The sequence below is a fragment of the Palaemon carinicauda genome, chromosome 14, assembly GCF_036898095.1.
Source record: "Palaemon carinicauda isolate YSFRI2023 chromosome 14, ASM3689809v2, whole genome shotgun sequence".
Lineage (NCBI taxonomy): Eukaryota > Metazoa > Arthropoda > Malacostraca > Decapoda > Palaemonidae > Palaemon > Palaemon carinicauda.
Genome location: NC_090738.1, coordinates 119,696,179 through 119,707,217, shown reverse-complemented (window position 1 = coordinate 119,707,217; position 11,039 = coordinate 119,696,179).

The following is an 11,039-nucleotide window of genomic DNA, read 5'->3' as shown; positions in this document are numbered from 1 at the left end:
ATGGTGACTAGCAGGAATGAATTCACGACAAGCTTTTATATCCGCCGACAAAATGCGCCTCCCACACCTACAAAGGGAACCTCCCACACTTGAGGGGGAATGCGATATTTTGGACTGCAGCACGCCATACAACACGTTGTTGCCCTGCCATTGTTGTCTCGGTATTATACCTATATTTATCTAAGGTTGATATGTTGACGTATTAACAAATTACCAGCTATAATTTTTTTTTCTTTTTTTTTTTAAATAGCACCACCCATTTAAAGGAGGGATTAATTTTATTGGAATAACAATATCAAGCTGCAACGCGCTTCCTTTTTGGCTCATGGTATTTTATGAAAAAGTAGTCTCTTCTGCCAGACAGAATGAGGGTACTTGAAGAGATGAAGTTTTCTATGGTGATTTCTCTGCGTTATTTGTACATTGCTTTATATCATGGTAATTGATATTACTTTTCAATATATCCTGAATATGTCAACAACATATAATGTACCTAAGCCAAAACTCTTTCACAAATACAATTGAAATAACCCTATTTTGCAATTATCTTAATTGTCTCATTGGAATGTGTACAACTTTACTAAATGAAAGTAATAGCAGTTATGTGTGCTCGATTTAATTATTTATTATGAAAATATCATGATAAAAATAGTATCTATATAAATAATAACAATAACTGAAATACATCACAACCATTGCAACTGGTATAATTTTGTATCCACTTCAATATACTGTTCGTTAAGAGAGAAAATTTTTAATCCACAAGTTATTGTTCAAATCATCTTAAAGTTTGGCATGTCTGATGATGCAGTGACTTTATACATTTTAAGGAATCTTTGGCCTTTCGTACTAGCTTAATTTTAAAGGTAACCAAGAAAATCAAAGTTCGTGATATCTCGATATAAACAGAATGTAAAAATAATAGGAAACATCCAAATAATTTTTAATAATCAATTTAGCTACATGGCCATAACTGGGATAGAAAAAGCATTGCACCGACACACATATAACACACACAAACACACACAGAGAGAGAGAGAGAGAGAGAGAGAGAGAGAGAGAGAGAGAGAGAGAGAGAGAGAGAGAGAGAGAGAGAGAGAGAGAGCTATTTTCCCTATTGGAGCCTTTAGGCTTACACCATCCTGCTTTTTCAACTAGGGTTGTAGCTTACCTAATAATAATAATAATAATAATAATAATAATAATAATTATAATGATAATAATAATGTTTTGATTATTTCATTCTGCCTTGTTTCGAGTATTGTTCTCCTATCTGGTCTTCAGTTTCTGACTCTCATTTTGATTTGTTTGATAAAAAATTGTCTCTAAGAAAGAATAAACATGGGATAATTGAAAATCTAAATTAATCCTTTTTTAATCCTCGGCGAATGTTAATTTGCAAAGGAGCTCGTAAAGAGATTATGTTTCCCTCCGTGTCCGAGTGCTTGTTCTAATTTGAAATCTCTACAACAGATGATCGATTTAGCCTATAAAGAACGTAACCCTACCCGGGAACTAATCGTTAATACAGGTGACAAATTGAACCTTTGTATCCACTGTTAAGTATCAGACCAGGCATTATTCTAATTTCCCTATCCTTTAAAAACTAAATGAAATCTGTCAAGCGTGATTCTTATTATTAATATGCAAATTTGGTAGCAATAATTACAATGAAATTATTGGTGCGAGCTCATTTCCGCAATGAATAATGTGAGCATATTTATTCACTGCCCTATAATGCTAGCGGTGGTATGTTCTGTACCAAGTCACTTGCTCATTTGAAATTTTAACTTATATTCAAAAGAATACAAATAATGCCCTTGCATCACTGGTAATCATCTATGTACATGATTTACCAACAGATATCCATTCTTCTTCTTTCGACCTCATTAATCCCAATGTATTACAGGGTCGGTCGCTCGAGTCTACTTCTTCCATCGATTTCTATTCATTGTATCTTCTACCCCGAGTCCCAGCACACCCATATACTCCTCACCTCACCCATTCATTCATCTAATCCGCTGATTGGTTCCACCTTCTCTTTTCTTATTATATGGCCATTGTATCTTGGATGATCTTCCCTAGCCTTCTCCTTTACAATACATATACAACACATTCATCTTATAACTTGATGCCTCTCCTTTCCAGTAGTGATACTCCAGCAATCCATCTCACCATCCTCATCTCAGTTCTATACAACAGTCCTCCCTCTTTCATTTGAAGTGTCAAAGTTTCTGCACCATATAATAGAAAGAGCCTGATAACTGTATCTATGTTGAGCCTTAATGACATCTAATATAATTTTATATCATAAAACAGTTCCATTTATTTCTCTCCATTTTACCTATTTTTTTTTTTACTCTGTCTCACTGCTTTCCCAGTACCTCCCTTCTCTGCTATTATTGATCTTATGTAGTTGAACACATTGTTCTGTTCTAGCACTGTACCCTATTCCACTTGAATGTTTACTTCTACACTAGAGTATGCGACCTGTCAAAGACGACGGCTAAATATTTAGACCGATACGCATACGCACGTACAGAAAGATTTCACCTTTCCCCTTTTCGTATGTATATATATATATATATATATATATATATATATATATACATATATATATATGCATATGTATATATATACATATATGTATATATATATATATATATATATATATATATATATATATATATATATATATATATATATACAGAGAGAGAGAGAGAGAGAGAGAGAGAGAGAGAGAGAGAGAGAGAGAGAGAGAGAGAGAGAGAGAGAGAGAGAGAGAGAGAGAGAGCAGAGCCAGCCATTTGATCTTTAATAAATAAGAGATGTTCATCTCTACCACTTGTCATTGTTTCTCTTTCAAATTTATATCTTCAATCCCTTCCTTTTTGGGGAGCTTTTCTGGCCTAAAATCCTTTCGTACAGTTCTTCTGCGTTTGCCAAAAGATACCCATATCACGCTGAAAGATTTTTGTTTATTTAATTTTTTCAATTGTTAGTTATGTGATACTTTGTTATGCTAGGATCTAAGTAAATCTCGAGGAATTGATTCAGTTAAGTATTTGCTTAAATACAGTCACGTGTGCATTAATTTCACCTTATAGTTCCTCGCCAAACTAAAAAACGCCTATATTCTTTATACGCACACAGGGGTCAACAAATTAACTTTATTCTTTATAAGATGACAAATTAAAAACCAATAGTAAAATGTATAAACCCAAACCTATAGTTCCATAGAAAGTACTCAACTGGCAGGTGAAAATTCTTAATATTTCAAATATAAAAATACAGTAACACAATCATACATAAATCCATCAGCAGTCAGTTATCTAAGTTTCAATTACTTTTTTTTTTACTAAAAGGACTAAAATAAAATTTGAGACTCTCTTCCGTTTAAAACGATGTTATAGGGATAAGTAAATGGTATATGTCAACCACAATAACTGTTGTTATTATTATTATTATTATTATTATTATTATTATTACTACCCAAGCTACAACCCTAGTTGGAAAAGCAAGATGCTATAAGCCCAAGGGCTCCAATAGGGAAAAATAGCTTAGTGAGGAAAGGAAATCAGGAAATAAATAAATGATGAGAATAAATTAACAATAAATCATTCACAGAGTCTTGTTAAAATTAGAATAACATTTATCATAAAATATTAAATATTTCATGAAATACTTAAATACAGACGGTGCTCTTACCTCATTCCACTTTATTATTGAATGCATAAAAAGTAAATTTATGAAACTTATATGAAAAGAAAGATCTCCCTTGAAAAGTAAATGACGCAACGAATGTTCTCTTCATAACAAAACATTATTACACTAATTCTTACAAAGTTAATGAAGTGCACAATCAAAAGTATGAGTGTGTCTGCATCTATGTTAATATCATTAACATGTATACATTGCAAAATATAAAGATAATTACCAAATTCTAACTCGTTCTATAGGACTTTGCAAGATCCAGCAAGGGAAATTTCTTTTGTTTACCCATTACTTCGAAGAAAACGGAATTTTACATTGCAGATACTAGGAAAAAAGCTGAAATAATAAATGGAAATAATGAATGAATAACACGAACACATCAGAAAAAAATATTAAATTCTTGGTGCGTAATGCACCGTATCGTTAAAATGAAACACATAAGAATAAATCCTTGCCAACATCAACTTCATTGATAAAAATATTCCGTACCCTGGCTTGCAGCGAACACGTTAATCCTCGGTCAAAGTACTGAGAGGAAACTATCAGGTCGAAATCAGTAGCTACACATACTAATTTGAAATAATTTACATATTCATTTGTTTCTATGATGTTCGATTAATTGAGTTTTGCACCCATGGAATAGTAATGCTTTTTCTTAGGCATAAACTATGAAACTGAAAATCAAAATTTACCAATCGTGAAGCATTTATTCCCATGTCCAAAAGGAATAAATCTTGAATCTCCAATTTTATTTTAGAAAGTTTCAAAATTGCATCAAAGAAATAAACACAATCACCCACGAATAAAAAGTTAAAACAAATTAGAGAAAAGTATTTTAAAAAGAAAAGATTTCCGTTCTCGAACGAGGTTCTCGAATTACTAGTTACTGTTTTGCTTGGCGAGAGTAAAAGGACAAAAAATAATTGCTCGGCTACCAATGAGCAGGTGAGACCATAGTTCTTAATTGTTCACAGATGTTAGGTGGATTTATATTTAGCTTCAGCTGTAACCTGTATCAGATACTACGGCTGTAATATACTGTAATACCATTCTTTCTCATGGTTTCTTTAAACGAAAATACTAGACGAAAAACTCAGAGTAATATATCATTATGGACATGCACATACCTGGCATAGATAAGAGTTTTTTTTTTCATTTAATGTTTTAAAGGTCTTTGCATTAAAAACATGAACAGGTATCCCAGGCATATCAAACTTATCATAGGATTAGGAGGTCACTTTAACCTGCACGTCTGATCAGCCAATAATTTCTACGCAGGAGTAAAGATAATTTGCATTGATTCAATGTGCGGATACCTAGAAAACGAATGACTTACTAAAGAAATATAAATGGATTTATTCATATTTCCATTTTTAATAAATAAAGATACAAGAAGTTCCACCTTCATGACTGAAATCCAACGATGGTTACAGTAAGAGTCGAGTGTACCAACCGTGTGTCACACAATTGTACATAATTCCTTTTGTATATATTATGCTTGTATCTTCGCTCTTCTCTCGCACTAAAAAGAACCAGAATAAACATGTCTGCGTGTCGCCTATGTAACATTGTCATTTTCTCGAACATGAAATTTCCTGTTGCCTTGAGGTTTTGCATATAGAGGAGAGTGTTCCATAATAAATTAACTCAGTTGATTGCATCCTGCCTTTGAGTTCACAACCTTCTCTCGGCACCGTCACATTGGTGACCCTGGAAGTCGACTCGCTCCCACCGCCTTCCACCCCCAACCCCCTCGCCCCTCCATCGTTGGTACTATGGCGGACTCTACGGAAGTTGGCGCTTCGGCTCCCCCATTGAAACTTTCGTCATTCGCCAGCGGAGAGGCGTTTGCTTGGTTTCAGCGCGCAGAAGTCCAGTTTCGCATCAACGGCGTGACTCGCTCAACCACCAAAGCAGATTATGTTCTCGCGGCGATACCCGAGGACACCTTCCCAGAAATATCCGACTGGCTTTGTGAACAAGGAGACACCCCGATAGCGTATGACGCCCTCAAAACATACCTTCTGCAGCAGTACTCGCCGTTGCCAGCCGCCCGTATAGCAAAGCTTTTTCAGCTCTCGCAACAACAGTTGGGGGACCAAAGGGCTTCGCTTGCCCTCAGGGAAAGAACCAGTATCGCTTGCCTTCAACCTGCCGCAGACGGCTCTAATCGTGAGGTGAACCTACTTCGTGCCCTATGGATACGCCGTTTACCCGGACCTATACGCGCTGCCATACCCGATGTCGATAGTTACCTATAAAGGACTTGATGACTTCAAGACCTCCATCACCGCCTCCACCCCTGACGAAGAGAATGCCTATTCAACGTCAACCGAAGCTGACATGAATGCCGTAGGACATACACGCCTACCCCGTGAAGTGCTGAAGCGGCGACAAAGCCACCCACCATCCATCAATCGCTCGCGCCCCAACAAACGACTTCTACAGCCACTTACTACTTCCCATCTGCCGCAGTTTTGCTACTACCACTTCAGAATCGGGGCAACCGCGAAGAAATGTGCCGAGGATTGTCAGTGGCCAAAAAACGTGTAAGTAGGCCATCGCTCGTGGCGGTGGCCTCCCATGTTTCTAATCTTTTCAATTTACATGATGCAGGAACAGGCGTGCAATTTTTGGTAGACACGGGTGCTTGTAGTTCTCTCTTGCCAAGGAAACTCTTCAAGACACGACGTAGTCTGTCTACATCTGCCGACGTCCGCTTGGTAGCTGCCAACGGATCTGCGATACCCACCTACGGTTACGAGAACCTCACATTATCGTTCGGAAACGGTAAATTAAATTGGAAGTTCCTCGTTGCTGACGTCACATTGCCAATCCTCGGTGCGGATTTCCTCTCTCATTTTCACCTTCTGGTTGACGTCGCCCACCGACGATTGGTCAACGCGGACTCGTACTTGTCTACACCTCTTCAACCCGCCCCCTCTAACCTCGCTCTCCACATCAGCGCACCCACGGATGCCTACGCCCACCTCCTCAGGTTGTACTCGGAAGTTTTCCGTCCAGAACTTCGCCAAACGCCCACGGTTCCTGCCAAGCACGGTATTTATCACCATATCAAGACGACAGGACCCCCAATCTTCGCAAAATTCAGACGTCTGGCACCGTAACGATTGGCAGCCGCCAAACAGACGTTCGCCGAAATGGAGGAAATGGGCCTTTGCCAAAAGGCCTCCAGCCCATGGTCGTCACCCTTACACATCGTTCTGAAGAAAGATGGCTCCCTCCGTCCGTGCGGGGATTACAGGCGCCTGAACATGCAAACAGAACCGGATCACTACCCCCTCCCAAACATTGCCGACGTGACCTCCTACCTGCACAAAGCAAAGGTTTTCTCTACGCTCGACCTCCTGAAGGGGTATTATCAGGTGACTATGAACCCAGAAGACATCCCCAAGACCGCCATCACCACATACACCTTCAATTACTCCTGTTTTGGCCTTAGTAATGCTGGGGCCACGTTTCAACGTCTCATGGATGGCATCTTAGGGGACCTCCCTTTCTGTGTATGTTATGTGGACGACATACTTGTATTCTCCTCCTCAAAAGTGGAACACCTCCGTCACCTGTGCATCGTGCTCGACCGCCTGCAACAAAACGGCCTTGTAGTCCGGTACGACAAATGTACCTTTGGCGCCAACGAAGTGTCGTTCTTAGGGCACCGCATCACTCTTGAAGGAGTCCACCCCCCCCCCCCCCCCCCCCCCGAGAAGGTAGCAGCCGTTCAGAACTTCCCCGCGCCCTCGACCGTCAAAGCTCTGCAGGAATTCTTAGGCATGATCAACTATTATCACCGTTTTCTGCCAGCCATTGCCGCCACTCTTGCTCCCCTCTATGCCTCCCTCAAGGGCAAGCCAAAGGATCTGAAGTGGGGTCCCCTTCAAGAAGCAGCCTTCTGCAATGCAAAGAAGGCCCTATCAACTGCTGCGGCTCTCACTTTTCCTATCCCACATGCCCCTCTCCTTCTCTCCACCGATGCCAGCGACGTCGCTATTGGTGCAGTACTCGAGCAGGTGGTCAACGGCTCGCCACGCCCATTGGCCTTCTTCAACAGAAAACTGTCCAAGGCAGAATCGGGTTATTCTACCTTCGATCGTGAATTGCTGGCGGTGCACTTGGCTGTCCGTCACTTTCGCCATTTCTTAGAAGGTACGCACTTTGTCATTCGCACAGACCACATGCCTCTGGTGCACGCCTTTACTCGACAGTCTGATGCCTGGTCCAAGAAACACGTTGGCTGCCGTTCAACTGGGATTGGATTTCAATGCCCTGGCTGAAGCCCAATGACAGGATCCAGAATATCAAGCATGTAGGACATCCCGCACGTCCCTCCGTTGGGAAGACTTCCTCCTCGAAGACTCCAACACCACCCTCCTCTGTGACGTCAGTACTGGCAGACCGCGACCTTGGATTCCTGCTCCCATGCGCCGACAGGTATTTGATTTCATTCACGGCCTTTCACATCCCTCGTGCCGTTCTACTGCACAGCTGCTGAAGGCAAAGTTCATTTGGCACGGCATTTCTAAGGATGCTAAGGATTGGGTCCGTGCTTGTACTTCTTGCCAAACTTCCAAAGTACATCGACACACGGATTCAGGAGTTGGCACCTTTCCTCAACCTCAGCGTCGTTTCGCACACATTCACGTCGACGTTGTAGGCCCCCTACCCACATCACAAGGACATCGTTACCTGTTTACCGTCATCGACCGCTCCACCCGTTGGCCTGAAGCCATTCCCATGGAAACTGCAACGTCCGCCTCATGTACATCTGCCTTACTCTCTGGATGGATTGCAAGATTTGGTATCCCTGAGCATATTACTTCTGACAGGGGAACCACTTTCACCTCTCAATTGTGGACATCATTAGCGAATCTCCTGGGCATCACCCTACATCAGACAACGGCCTACAACCCCACTGCCAATGGAATGGTTGAACGTTTTCATCGCACCCTCAAAGCAGCTTTGATGTCCCGCTGCAAGGATTCCAACTGGTTTACTCAGCTTCCCTGGGTCCTCCTGGGGCTAAGGACCACTCCTAAAGACGCCCTCGAGGTCTCGGCAGCTGAAATGGTGTATGGCGACCCGTTGGTCGTCCCTGCCGAATTATTTCCTTCTACAACCTCCTCCGACGATCTCCAGCGCATACGTCACGGTGTGGGAAAATTTACTCCATGCCGCCAGACTTACAAGCCCCCAGCGAAGCATCACATGCCAACAGACTTGCACTCTGCAACACACGTCTTCCTGCGCAACGACACTACCAAGCCACCGCTAACGCCCCCTTACACGGGCCCTTTCCTTGTGATCCGATGCAGTCCGAAAGCATTCCCACTACACATTCGTGGCAAAGACTGGGTCTCCATTGATCGTCTAAAACCTGCTTATCTTCTGCTAGATGACCCGCCTACAGTTCGCCTCTCTAGATCAGGGCGCCCTATTTAACATGTACAGTATGTCATTTTTAAGGGGGGAGCCATGTACCAACCGTGTGTCACACAATTGTACATAGCCTAATTCCTTTTGTATATATTATGCTTGTATCTTCGCTCTTCCCTCGCACTAAAAAGAACCAGAATAAACATGTCTGCGTGTCGCCTATGCAACAGTGTCATTTTCTCGAACATGAAATTTCCTGTTGCCTTGAGGTTTTGTATATAAAGGAGAGTGTTCCATAATAAATTAACTCTGTTGATTGCATCCTGCCTTTGAGTTCACAACCTTCTCTCGACACCGTCACACGAGAAAGAAAACGCAAAAAGACTTTTGAATAGTAAAATGGGTTTTCCTTTTGTATTAGTGCTTATATGAAGTGACATTAAATCCGTACCTTACAAACAGATGATACCAGATGGATTTGAAAACTAGTTTCCATAACACATGCTTCTTATAACAGATGAACCAATGCACAGAAATAAAATACTTAAAGTTTTTTACTAATGCAGGTTATTACTGTTACATCTATTCTCAAGCCATTCTTGGAAATGCCATTACTCTTCCTGTTACACAAGGACCCATTACATTCTACTATAATAATAATAATAATAATAATAATAATAATAATAATAATAATAATAATAATAATGAAAAAGAGTATTACTAAAAGAAAACACTAAAAAAAAAAAAAAATTACCAGTCGGTTCCTTAAAGCCCCAATGTTGTGATTACAGTTGCTCTTTTGAACCAGACTGTGCTTGCGCAATGTTAAATTATGTGAAATCCCAAAGAAAAGCTATGGATGATCTTGGAGTCAATAGTAATTATAGATAATATAAGATGATTTGCATCTCCATTAAGCAAAGACAACAAGCAAATATTGAAATAAACTGAAGAGGCCTCTTAAGATATATTGAACGCGAATACATTTTGAGACTACATGTCAGATATTCCGTCAAGATTAAACCTAAATTTCCATGAATAGAACTTGGAAGTTTAAAGAATTTAGATTAGTATTTTTATATAATTCATATATTAGATATCAAGAAATTCGTTTTAAACATAGTCGGTACTACAGCAGGGACCTTATGTTAAGATTACATATAACTTCACCTCTGCGTAATTTTGAACATAGCTTATTACTTACTAAACAAACAATATTTTTTTTTTTCTGAAGACAGCTCATGAAAAGGATAAAAAGACAGAACCTGTCACTAAATTCACACTTTTCTGAGAATCAAATCAATTACAGGATAAAGTATTCCGTGGGAAGAACTTTTAAACGTACGGCCACTATCCAAGGAACTTTTCCACCCATGTGAGATCTGGCGAAACAAGACAGTGACTATTGGTGACTCAGTAGGTAGACATATGGTGACGATTTAATCCAGATCGCTAGCCCAAAAGGAGCTATGGTCATGATACAGTGAAAATCTATATATATAAAAAAAATGACTAGGACGATGGGATGTCAGCAATATCACTAAGCAACCACGACCTTTAAGGATGGGATCTTATTTGTCTAAACTATTGCCAAACCCTAATACTGTTTTAAAATGAAGGAATCTCTTATCTGATTAGAATATATTTTACTTTTTTTGAAAATATCACATGCAAACGAAAACGAAAAACGAGAACATTCAAACCGTCATTCAAAAGCTCTAAATTTGTTTTAAAAAAATATAGAGAACATGAAAATTCTATAAAGCTCACGAGAACATAACTATGTAAGGATATTCATTTAGATCAAGGGATTTCAAACTAAGGCCGAACACCATGTCCAGCCCGCTACCCATTTATAACCTACCTACAACTGCTGAAAATATTTAATAACAATAACACTAATTATTTCCCCGATTTTTTTCTTTACAACA